This window comes from Hyaena hyaena, unplaced genomic scaffold (assembly GCF_003009895.1).
Source record: "Hyaena hyaena isolate Hyena2069 unplaced genomic scaffold, ASM300989v1 scaffold_24, whole genome shotgun sequence".
In the NCBI taxonomy this organism is placed as follows: domain Eukaryota; kingdom Metazoa; phylum Chordata; class Mammalia; order Carnivora; family Hyaenidae; genus Hyaena; species Hyaena hyaena.
Window position 1 is genome coordinate 4,336,020 of NW_024080656.1, and position 12,362 is coordinate 4,348,381.

A 12,362-nucleotide genomic window follows, 5' to 3' on the forward strand; every position below is an offset into this window, starting at 1 on the left:
TGCACACATGCCTCTCCTGCACCCTTACAATCAGGGCTCTGGTACATTCCTCTCTGTCTTCCTGAACTTTGCACAGTATCTGGCACAAAGTACGTGCTCAATAAACATCTGCTGACAAGTACGAACAAATGAAGCTAACTAAGGTTTCTTGTTGCCTGTCTCCACTAGTGATCTGGAAAATGCATAAATAAATAAATAAAGCCTGGTTATAAGAGAAGATAAGAAATTCTGGTCAGATTATTAGAAGAATCGGAGGTTGATTCAGTGTTTCTCCAAGTATCTATACACCTGTGAGTCCAGACCAAGCCTCAGTTAGGTTCAGAAACTTTGTATTAGTTCCTACTCAGGAAAAAAATCAACTCAAGGAACCTAACTCATGCTAAGAAATTCTAATGTATTCATGTCCACTGACAAGTAGTACTGCCCAGCCAGTCGGCAGACCAGAGACTCTCTTGCCCAGGATAAAAGTCCACTTGGGAGATCCAATGAAAATCAGAAGGCAGGAACAGAGCCAGCAAGCATCAAGGAGCATGCCGATGCTCCCAAAGAGAGGCACCATCAACAGGTGTGCTCCATTTCTCTCTCTAAACCCGCCACTCCGGCAGCCAGAGTCTCAAGTCAGCCACAAGCAGCTGGAGAAGCCTGGAAACCCTCACCTCACCTTTTTCGGGTCACCAGAAACCTCTGCCATCTTAGCATTGCCCCATGATCAGCTCACGACAGCCAGTCAGAGGCCAGTGTGTATTTTATCCACAGGAGAAACATTCTAGACTGTAGTGTGTCCCGAGAGCTTACACAGCAACCCCTAGCTTCAGACAGATTCAGAAACTATGTCTGGATTTTCTGCTACTCGATTTATGTTCACATGAAGACATGCACATTGGAACCATAATATGAAAGAACTAATTAAACCAATAAATATGTGGATTCCGGTTAATGTCCATTTTGAAAATGGATGAAAGGTGAAATTTTCCTCTTCCCCAAAGGGTGACTTTAGGAAGGTCCCTCACTCAGAAGAGATAAGAAGGAGGTACCCTAAAGGACTAAGTGAAATGTTCCCTGTATAACATAAGGCACACAGTTGACCCTTAATTCATAAATGTTATTTCTTCATCCCATCAGTCCCTCGGCAACTCTCTGATGGACCCTCTATACTCACTACAGTTACCGTGTTAGCATCACTGTTTACTGTGCAGGCTTTAGTGAAAAGGACCTCTAAAGCTCTCTAGAATGGGAAGAGGGCTACAGCGTTTTGTAAGAATTAAATAGGCTAATGGTGATAAAGCTCTTAGCACAAAGAGCGGCATAATAACATTAATAATATATTACCATGATGACCAGCAAGACCCAGATATCATTAAGCATAGACTTTAAAGTATTATTTGAAAATACATCATTTTCTTAACCTACTATTTAAAACAGAAATAACTTAGGTCTGTGATTCCACGAGCAAATTATTCTTAAGCTTCCTCCAGAGATTTATCAAGACTTGCTCTGGAAGACGTGATCCTGCAGAGGTCCAAACCAAACCGGCTGTTAGACCACGGTGGCTCTGTGGCTGTGACTCTATCGGCACTTCTAGAGTCACCAATGCCAAACTGCTAAAGCGTGCTGCCTTGGCAGACAGGGGCCTGAGTGTGAAGAAACCAACTCTGGAAGATCTGTCATTTTGAGGCCCTGCCTGCTGAAATTCACATTTCAATCTCTTGTCCTTTCTGCTCTCTCAGACCCTCATCTTTCATCTTGGCACTTCCCCTGACATTCTTGGGCTATAATTCAAAAATATCTGCCGGTTCCCAGAGCACTTTCAAAATTAGCTTCTTCCGAGCTCCTAAAACCCTGGTCTCTACCAGTGACCCTACATTCCTGGAAGGCCCTGAGGCCCCATCAGCCCACCCATAAGCTCTAGTTTGGCCTGGCCTACACTTCTCACTCTATCCCAAGGGGAGGGCTCCAGACATCTCAGGCCTGGCTTCCCAGACTTACCAATTTCATGGACCATTAAGCTGCCAAATAAAAATATTCCCATCAATTCATAACAACAACAACAAAAAATCTAACCCCCAAATCGGAAGGGTAAAATCTCAGAGAAGAAAGGACACATTTTTATGGGGCACCTGGGTGGTTCAGTGGATTAAGCATCCGACTCCTGATTTCACTCAGGTCATGATGTCGTGATTTGTGAGATCAACCCCACATCGGGTTTTACACTGACAGCATAGAGTCTGCTTGGGATTCTCTCTCTCTCTGCCCTTCCCCCGCACACACATATGTGTGCGCTCGCTCGCTCGCTCTCTCTCAGAACAAACAAACATGAAAAAAGAAAGAAAAAAGAAAAAAGGACACATCTTCTAATTTGGACACACTTGCAAAACATTCACTACAGCATCATCATTACTTGGAGAAGGCCAGCAAACACATCCCCAACAGACAATGGCCCGCTGCCCTAGCACCAGGCTTTGTGCTTTTAAACTGTGTGGAAACTAACATCTGATTTATAGGGCAGCCATTCTGACAACGCTACATCCTACAGCACTGTAATCCCAAGCTTTCCTTCTTCCCAAACAGCTTCGCCTTCACTCTCTGGAGCTCTCTGCCGGTCCTCTCCCAGCCCCCCAGTGCACACTTCTCCTAGCTCCATCACCGAACTGCGTTCTTTTCAGCCAACTTTAAAAGAAAAACACAAACAATTCACTTATCTGCACCTCCCCTGAGCATTCCTAAAGCATACTTCCCAGTAGAGTTACTCTTTAAAAACCTCAGTGATTACCTAGCTGACAAAATTTTGCAAGATTTCCACAGGAGGCAAAGAACAGAATGGTTTACCTTACTTGTAACCAGTGTCAAACCATAAATACCTTAATCCATAATTCCATACCACTCATTTTTTTCCAAGTTCTCTTCCCATCTTTGTCCATATATATCTGTACATTTTACCTATCAATAAATTATACAGTTAGGCCTTTTTCCTGATCATAAAAGTAATGTCTGTCTTAGCATTTGTTCAACACTTATAAGACCAAGTAGGAATCAAACCTTATGGAAATAAGATTATGCAGAAAGGAAATGTCTCCTGTGAGTCTACATCTCAAAGCCTCTAATATTTTTTTAAGATTTCTAGAGAGAGAGCTCACGAGTGGGGGAGAGGGGCAAGGGGTGGGAGGGGAGGAGAGAGAAAGAGAGAGAGAGAGAGAGAGAGAGAGAGAATCCCAAGCATACTCCACACTCAGCACAGAGCTCAATGCAGGGCTCGATCCCACAACCTTGGGATCATGACCTGAGCTGAAATCAAGAGACTGACATTCAACCCACTGAGCCACCCAAGCACCCCAAGGCCGCTAATACTTTGAAGTTGATCCAGACTCCTTCTTGCCAAGTTGTAGTGGCCTGACTTTCTAACCTCTATCTATGCCTTTCCTCCCTTAGGGCTTTAATGTTTGAGTTACTGCTTTGCTCCTACAACAGGCCCAGTAACCCTACAGTAACCCTTAACCTGGTTAAGATCAGAAGCATTAGATTTACTACCTGTTTATTATCAAGTAGTAAAATGTGGGTAACAAGTCTGGCGTCTCCTCACCTGCCTCACTTAAAGGTTAAGGACGTTGAATTTTGAGAATGTCGTGAAAGCAAAGTGCCCTACAAATACCAAATGTGTCAGCTTCCTTTGCTCTCTGCTCCATCATCGTAGCTTGCCAAAAGGAAAAGGAAAAAGCTCACGATCTTGCCAAAGCTGAGTAGGGGTCTCCCAACAGCCACCACTCATGTTACCGCAGTAGCTGACCCTGGGCACCTGCCCAATACAGGGATGGTGCAAACATGAAATGATAATGACAAATTTATTCCAGGGGCGAAGGGCTGTATTCTAATCAAGGGCTGAAGAGAGAGGATGGGGACATGGCTTGCCAAAACTTCTCATGAGTGGGCCCGGCACCCAGACACATGCCACCCTCCTCTGTGGCCTCTGCAGGGGCTTCTCTCTCGGTTTATCTGCATGCCCAAGAGCAGAGCTTCCCCTCAGAAGACACTATAAAACAGCTTCAAATATCTAATGTGCTTTATCCAAATCTAATCATTACCTTATCTCCTACCTATGCTTGACAGGGCCATCGAGTTAATTTTATGACAGCCATTCTTTGACAAAAACTAAAGGGGAATTAAGGATTTGGCCAAAAAAAGGAAGGACATTCCACGGGGCACCCAAGCAGCTCAGTCGGTTGAGCATCTGACTTCGGCTTAGGTTATGATCTCACAGTTGATAAGTTCAAGCCCCGTGTTGGACTCTGCGCTGACAGCTCAGAGCCTGGAGTCTGCTTCCATTTCTGTGTCCCCCTCTCTTTCTGCCCCTCCCACATGCGCTCTCTCGCGCGCGTGCGCTCTCTCTCTCTCAAAAATAAACAAACATATTTTTTAAAAATTAAAATAAAATAAAATGAAAAGGAAGGGCATTCCTCAAAGGCCAGACCTAGTGAAACACAAAATCAGCTTCATCTAATGCTCTAAATGAAGTCCCTCCCCACTCCTCAAATGATTGCACCACAGACCCCTGAAATGGGACCAAAGAACCTAATAGGAGGCTGGACTCTACTGCAACCCCCTCATTTTACAGATGGAAAAACTGAGGCCCAGAGAAGTAAACAGACTTTCCCAAGACCACACAGTAAATTAAAGTAGCAGATGAGCCTGACTCAGAAGGCAGGTCATGGGAGTCACTGGTTCATAATCCTTCCACCAAATCCCACCAGACTCTTATTATAGAGAATCTGTCACTCTGTCTCTGACAAACCATTTCAACTGAGAAATGCCATCAACATGCAGAATACTAAAAACAATAATAACACATTGGAAATAAAATGGGTAATCTGAGTGTATCTTCCTTACAGTTAAGTTTATTTGTTGGTAGCACAACACTGTTGAAAATAAACGAACACAGAACAGTTTTTAAATCCAGACAGAAGATTATTTAAAACATTCAAATCATTTTGAAAACATGTTGTTCCAATCAAATCCATTTCCAAATAACAAATCAAAAAAGTTTCACAACAGAACGCTTCTTCAATAACAACGAAGCCCGTTGAAAATATTCTCATATGAGGTAAAACGTTAAAGTTCTACTGCTGTGCAATCGAAGTAGAACCTATGTCCTCAGAGGGGCTTTCTTGGGAAGCTGACATTCATGTGAAAGATGCTGACACAGAAGATAATATATGTAAGAAGCTTAATATCAGACTTGGCACACAGAGCAAGGATTCAACAAATGCTAGTCTCCTTAATCTGGGGCAGGAAAAGAAGTACCGCCCATATAACTAGTTAACACCTTCTTAGGTTACTTTCCTAAAAGCCGTACAGCTGTGGAAGACTTAAGAGTACTGTCTATTTTAAAAGTGTAACTAGGGGCACCTAGGTGGCTCAGTTGGTTAAGCACCCAACTTTTGATTTCAGCTCAGGTCATGATCTCGCAGTTCATGGGTTCAAGCCCCATGTCGGCTCCGAGCTGACAGCATAGAGCCTGTCTGAGATTCTCTCTCCCTCTCTCTCTGCCCCCCTCTCGCCCACACACCCTACACCCTCTCAAAATAAGTAAACTTTTTTGAAAAGTGTAACTAAAAAAGATATAGAGAAACAACATTCCATTTTTCTTAAAAGGCAAACGTAGATATTGTAAAGTCAGAGTAATCAGAAAAACCCTGTACTAATATTTTAAGTATATTTATGTATTTTGAGAGAGAGGGGAGGAAAAGAAAGATACGGAGACAGAGAATCCCAAGCAGACTCCACACTGGCAGTGCAAAGCTGGATACAAGGCTTGAACCCACAAACCGTGAGATCATGACCTGAGCCAAAACCAAGAGTCTGAGGGCTTAACTGACTGAGCCACTCAGGTGCTCCAACCCTGTATTAATACTTTGGCAAGGCTTTCGGTATTATTAATTCCTACTGTAACAAAAACAAATACAAAAAACAAAAAGGATTCAAAGTTTGTTGTATTTCTGGTGGCAGGAAAAGGAACAGTCATTAAAAGCTGAAACATGACGTAAAAAGAGTAACAGTTTTAAAATACATTATCTTTGGGGCGCCTGGGTGGCTTAGTCGGTTAAGCATCCGACTTTCGCTTAGGTCATGATCTCGCAGTTCGTGGGTTCGAGCCCCGCGTCGGGTTCTGTGTTGACTGCCAGCTCAGAGCCTGGAGCCTGTTTCAGTCTGTGACTCCCTCTCTCTCTGACCCTCCCCTGCTCACGCTGTCTCGCTCTGTCTCGCTCTCTCTCTCTCTCTCCTAGAAATAAATTAAAAAACATTAAAAAAATTAAAAAAAAATAAAATAAAATACATTATCTTTGTTCATGTGGATTCTTGCAAGACTTAGTAATCTTTTTTTAAATAATGTTGTAGTCTCTTATTCATATTACTCCAGTTAGCTGTAAAACCCCAGTCTTTTACACTTCGGCTCATCAAGCTTTTCCACCACTTCAGGAAAAGTTTCACAAAGTTAAAAGTATCCTTTGGAAAAGAGAATAAACTTGTAAGAAACTCCTTCCCTGGGTAAGGATCTCAACTCGCTGGCTCTTAGCAAATACCTAGGGACATCCCTAGATTATAAAGACCCCAAGTGATCTGGGGGGAGTCACACAGTAAGACGATGGCAGAAGGACTGCAATAGAAATCTGGCCTGTGTGTCTCCCTTGCTGCTCTGAATACTAGCCCACTGCCACCTGTGTTCTCAGCATCTCCCTCTCCCCCCCCCACCAGCGCTCAGGTTCCTCACCCATCTGATAAATGCCATCCCTTCAAATCAGAGCATTTCTAGGATTCTACAAGCTACGATAACCAGTTGTTGAACAATTATTGTTTTCAAGCTGCAAATAGAAAATGGAACAAAGCTGCTACCTAAATTCATAAAGAAATCCCCCTTCAAGGATTATGTTCCTAAAAGGCCAGCTACACAAATTCGGATAGCCTTAATTATCACGGCCATCTGAGGACAAGATTTGAAATATAAGTCCATGACAAGGGGGGAGGGGGGGAAGCAAAGGCTTCTGAGACCCAAATCCAAAACAACAGATCAGGAAGCCACTGTGTGTTTGTTTAAATCAGTTAAGTATTAAAAAATGACAAACCAATGCCAACTTCTCAAAGTTTCCTCAATTCTTGGAACTGAAACACCACTGTTGGCATCTTTTTATGATAATCCTCTAGGTATTTCACCTAAGTCATCAGACGCAATGTAAAGACAGTGACTGAGGGACTTGTTAAAACTATGCCCTCTCCAGAACCCAGTCTCGTCGGAGCCTCTGACACTGACCTTACTAGTCTCTTCTCAATCTTGGCCCTCCCAACCACTCAATCCATCCAAAAACGTTTGTGACAGTCGTGGCTCTAAACTGCGCAGAACTTGACTACAAAACGGCCACAACTCTAAATCTGATTTCTCCAATTTATTTTGGTTTAATTCAAGTTCCACACTCCCTCGGCCCCCTCGCCCCTGCCCCCTCAGTTCTAGATCTCTTCACCGCGGTCTAGACCATCTATCACCGCCTCTATGGGACTCCGCATCCCTCGCTCCGTCCAGCACTGTTTTCATCGCACGAATGTCATTTCCAGCGTTCAACCTTCCATTCCTCCCGCCGGGCAGCAGAGGGGCATTCAGGACCCGGTGGCCAGCTTCCCCGATTAGGTCCCCTTCGCCCAGCCATTTTCTACTTAAAACGTTCTCTGCCGCCGAGGGGAAAATGAACTTTCCCCCCCCCCCCCCCTTTGATCTCCCAGCGGCTATCTCTGAGCCCCCAAGGAGCCAGCGCCGTCTCCCAACTCCCCGGCCTGAGCGCGCTGCCGCCCCAGCGGGGACAGCCCAACCGCACAGCGGAGGCCGGTACCAGGGCAAGGGGGTGTGCGCTCTTCTCCGCCGGCGCCCGCCCTCACCTTTCCCCTCCGCAGCCCCTACCCGGGCGCACGCCCTCCAACCCTGTCTCCCTCGCCCCGGGCCCCGCCAAGCCCGGGCTGCCGAGGGAACCAGGGCGCCGGGATGCAGGAGGGATGGAAGTCAAGGAGTGAGCCTGCAGTCGCGGTGCCACCCGGCCGGCCCTGCGGCGCGAGCGCAGGGCGCCCCGGACTCCGCAACGGGCTCCCGCTGCAGAGGCGGCGGCAGCTGCCGCAGCCGTGGCTGCCGCGGGGCGGGTGGCAGTGGCCGAGCAGCCCCAGGGGCCGGCAGGAGAGGAGCAGCCGCCCGGCTGCGCGCAGCCACTCGTCGCACGCTGCTGCCACTGCCGCTGCCCGGGTCTCTAGCCCGCACTCCCGGGCCGCCCCGGGGTCCAGGGCAAAAGCAAAGAAGAAAGCGAGGCTCACCGGCGGTGCGCGCCGCGCTCGCTCCGGCACCGGCGCCCGGCCGCTCTGCTCCGATCTCGCCGCTCCCGGAGCGCCCGGATCAGCGGCGGGCGCAGCGCGCGAGCTTCCTACTTGAGACCAGGACGGGCTCGGGCGACTGAGCATGCCCAGTGCCGCTCCGCGAGTCCCGCGCAGGCGGCGGCGCCGGCGAGATTCCACTTCTCCAGGCTTTGGCGGCGGCTGCGCGAGGAGAGGCTGGAGGGGCCCGGCCAGGCGGGGGCCGAACCGGAGAGAGGCGGGGCCGGGGGCGGGAGCCGGGGAGGAGGAGGGGGCGGGCCGCGCTCCTAGTGCGACCCCTGCAGGCAGAGGCTGCGGGGCCTCTGGGACCCACGGTTCCCCTATTACCTGGGAAGATGGCAGGGAGGCAGTGGGGGCCTGGGTGCCAGAGCGCCAAAGGCTGGGAGTCGCGATGCAGCCCAGTATCTCCTCCATGTGGCCTGGCGTCTGTCTGCTCTAGCAGGCAGTTGGGTAACCTCATCCAAGGCTAGTCTTTTCTCCCACATGTCTGCAATCCCTTATAATGGGAAAATGTACCCAGATGAGAGCTGCCCACACCCACCCAGCTGCAACTTGTAGGCGAGAACTTCTCCTTCTGCCTCCCTATGCAGAATCCCAGGCATATGCCACACGCACGCACGCACGCACCATTCCTTGATGTGAAAATCACAGCAAGATCACCTCAGGAGAGAAACATACCTGCAGGAGGGGAAAAGCATAATTTCCTTTTCATCCCCAGGGTTATTATCTATAACTCAATTGTAGACAGACAAGCAGAGTCCTAATAAGACTGGTACTCAGCAGGGGTCAGGTCATGATCTTGAAGTTCGTGGGCTTGAGCCCTACTTGGGCTCTGTGCTAACAGCTCAGAGCCTGGAGCCTGCGTCTGGTTCTGTATCTCTCTCTCTCTCCCTGTCCCCGTCGTGGGTCTGTCTTTCAAAAATAAATACATTTTTAAAAAAATTTTAATTTTTTTAATGTTTTATTTATTTCTAGGAGAGAGAGAGAGAGACAGCGTGAGCAGGGGAGGGTCAGAGAGAGAGGGAGTCACAGACTGAAACAGGCTCCAGGCTCTGAGCTGGCAGTCAGCACAGAGCCCGACGCGGGGCTCGAACCCACGAACCGCGAGATCATGACCTAAGCGAAAGTCGGACGCTTAACCGACTAAGCCGCCCAGGCGCCCCTAAAAAAATTTTTTTAAGTGATATTCAGCAAATGGGTCAGTGCTCTCACCCGGACACCGTGAATGATATCCCCAAAGCATCCTTAGGATTGTTCTTCACCAGGGCAGTGGTGTCAAACTCGACCCTGCCTCAGAATCACCTGGAGGCTTTACAGAAATAAATCACTGGGTCCCACTTCCAGAGTCTCTGAATAGGTAGGTCTGTGGTAAGGCCCAAACATCTAACCAGTTCCCAGGTAATCTGGTGCCGCTGGTCTGAGGACCACGCTATAAGAACCGCTACTATACATATACACACAGCCTTATCTATGATGTGTCAGGAGGATTATGCGACAAGTAAATTAATGGTAACTATGAAGTTATAGCTCCTCCTCTTCCCCAAACTTCCAGAATGCACTACTTCCTCGAATAACAAACTCACACCTAGCTGGTCCTTATTCTCCAATTGAGGATTCTGCATGGTTGGGGTGGGCAGTACTTTATTGCTTCAACTATCATAATTTGTTGAGGATCCTTAAGGTCTATAGTAAGCCTGGGAGTACCAGCGAATAAAAAAAAAAAAAAAACCCAGACCTCTGCCTTCATAGAGCTTACAGTTCAAGGACGTGAACAGACATCCACCCAATAATCACTCAAAAATGCCATATAAAACATGGAGAGTGCTAGGAGGGAAATCTACCAGGAGTGTATAAAAGAGTGTATAATGGGACCATGACGCTGACTCATAGTGGGGTAGCAGGGAATGAGCCAGCGGTGGAGGGGAGCTGCCTTGCGGAAGCCCGGTTTCTGGCATTTGCATCCCCTAAAACCTCTCTCATGTACAATTTTCCTCAGACCCATCTGAAGGCCAACAATCATGTCGCTCCTTATGCAGCAGAAAAACAATACTGCCACCGAGAAATCCCTATAAATCCATGGAAGAGCTCACCCTTGGGCCAAATCCCTGCACCCAGAGATCTGCCTATCAAGTTCGTGGACCACGGACCGCCGGAGGCCACAGTTTAACTTAATTTGGGAAAATGCAGCCTCCGAACTGGAAAGCCTTCTAGTTCCAGTCTACGTCCTTCACGTCCAGAGAGGCCAGGAAACCAGCCAGCCCAAGCCCATCCTGCCCTTCAGTAGCAGGACCGGCCTCCGTCCTTCCAGGCAGATCCTCTTTCCGAGGCACTCCACTCCCTCGCACCCCGCGGCTCTCCGGGAGTCCCACCCTGCCGTCCCCTCTCCCGGGGGTCCCTGGGCGACCAATGGCGCCCGGCCCTCCCGGTTCGGTCTTCTCCAAACCGGGAGGAAAACCCGCGGTGGAGTGCTCGGCGGCGGGGCGGGGCGACGCGCGCAGGCGCACTGGCCGCCAGGTTGGGCCGAGGAGGCGCCCAGCTCCACACCTGATGCAATCAGCCTTCCGGAAACGGGCCCGGCCGCCGCGCTCACCCAGGAAACGCTTCGGCGCCGTCCTCTGGCCGCTGCGCCCCCCGCCCGGGTTCCGATCCTCGCAGCCCGACTTCTCCTGGGACCGAGGGCGACGGTCAGCGTCCCACGGAGGACCTGCTGGAGTCGGGAAGACACCGCCTGAGAAAGCAAAATTTCTGGCTGCCCTGATAGTGACGTGGAAACGGCCACCGAACGGTCCGTGGCTGTAGGAAATTCCCTTAATTATGCATCTCGAGCGAAGACCGGCGGAGGCGGGGAGGCTTTTAACCTGCTTTGCTGGGATCCTTCCTTGTCTGCCTCCCGGCTCACATCTTCTTTCTTCCTCCCCGAAAAGAACGTTTACAGTAATAGTTTTCAGGCAGCACGGAGAGGACTCCCTGATCCCCTCTCCGTCTTGCTAAATCTGTAACAGCGCGTTGTCTCTGCTGCATAAAGCCTTCCACTGCGCACTCATTTTATAAATAAGTAATTGGTTCCTCTGTACCTCATCATTTTAGTTTACAAAGAAAATCACTTCTCGTTCCACCTAATGCAATTTTGATATCTATTGTGAGTGGGGTTTTTCCTTCATGCTGACTCACCCATGAATTGTTTTCTAAGGAAATGAAATATTCCAAGAACATTTCAAGAGCATGTTTGTAAAAATCACCTCTAGAAGTCCCTTAAGGCCAAAGAGAAAAAGAAAAGGAAAGGTCAAGGAGTTTTAGTTGGAAGGAATCTTAGGAAATCATTCTAGAATGAAGCCTAGATCAATTCAGATTTTACAGAAGACATTTACCTCTCAATAGCCCAAAGAGGTAAATGACTTGCTTACTTCTGCAAAACTGCCCTTGAACACAGATTTCTTAACATCCTAATCTAATTAAAAATACATTTATGTTTCGCACAAACACTGCAGAGTGCAAGACTTTATTACAATGCTGGGTTTTTTAAATATAAAGATTACCAAGTACAAAATCGCCAACAAAAGTACTTGTTCCTGCTTATTGAAGTTTTTTAGTCTTTAAATAGTCCTTGATCTATCTGAACCCTGTACAACCTAGTCAGCCATTTCTGAATCAACCAGACACTAGGCTTTAAATATTTCCGATTTAAGTGGCATGAAATTCCTCAGAGCTTCAAAACATCACAAAATTTTTTGAGTCAAAATTTAGAGCCTCTAGTATTTTTGCTTGATAGCGCTTGATACTATGAACTGTGAGAGATTAAACCAAGGGAATTTTAATGATCACAATAAAATATCAGGGTTATGATTTGTGACTGTACTGATTTCAAATACTTTTAGCAAAATGGAAATCAACGTGAAATACAGAAGTTACTGCAAAACTTGTGCCTGAGGTAAAAGTTTCCCAAACCCTATCTTTTTATCTTGATTTGT

General features: G+C 47.7%; 1 protein-coding gene across 9 annotated transcripts in view; it reads right to left on the minus strand.

The window, feature by feature from the left end:
- Positions 1-8,544, minus strand: part of APBB2 (amyloid beta precursor protein binding family B member 2) — a 379,646-nt gene extending 371,102 nt beyond the window's left edge. For all 9 annotated transcript variants that reach the window (XM_039227003.1, XM_039227004.1, XM_039227011.1 and 6 more), the window contains exon 1: positions 8,338-8,544. The gene's annotated coding sequence lies outside the window, so the exon portion shown is untranslated. The remainder of the gene's footprint in view (positions 1-8,337) is intronic.
- Between the last annotated feature and the right edge of the window lie 3,818 nt (positions 8,545-12,362).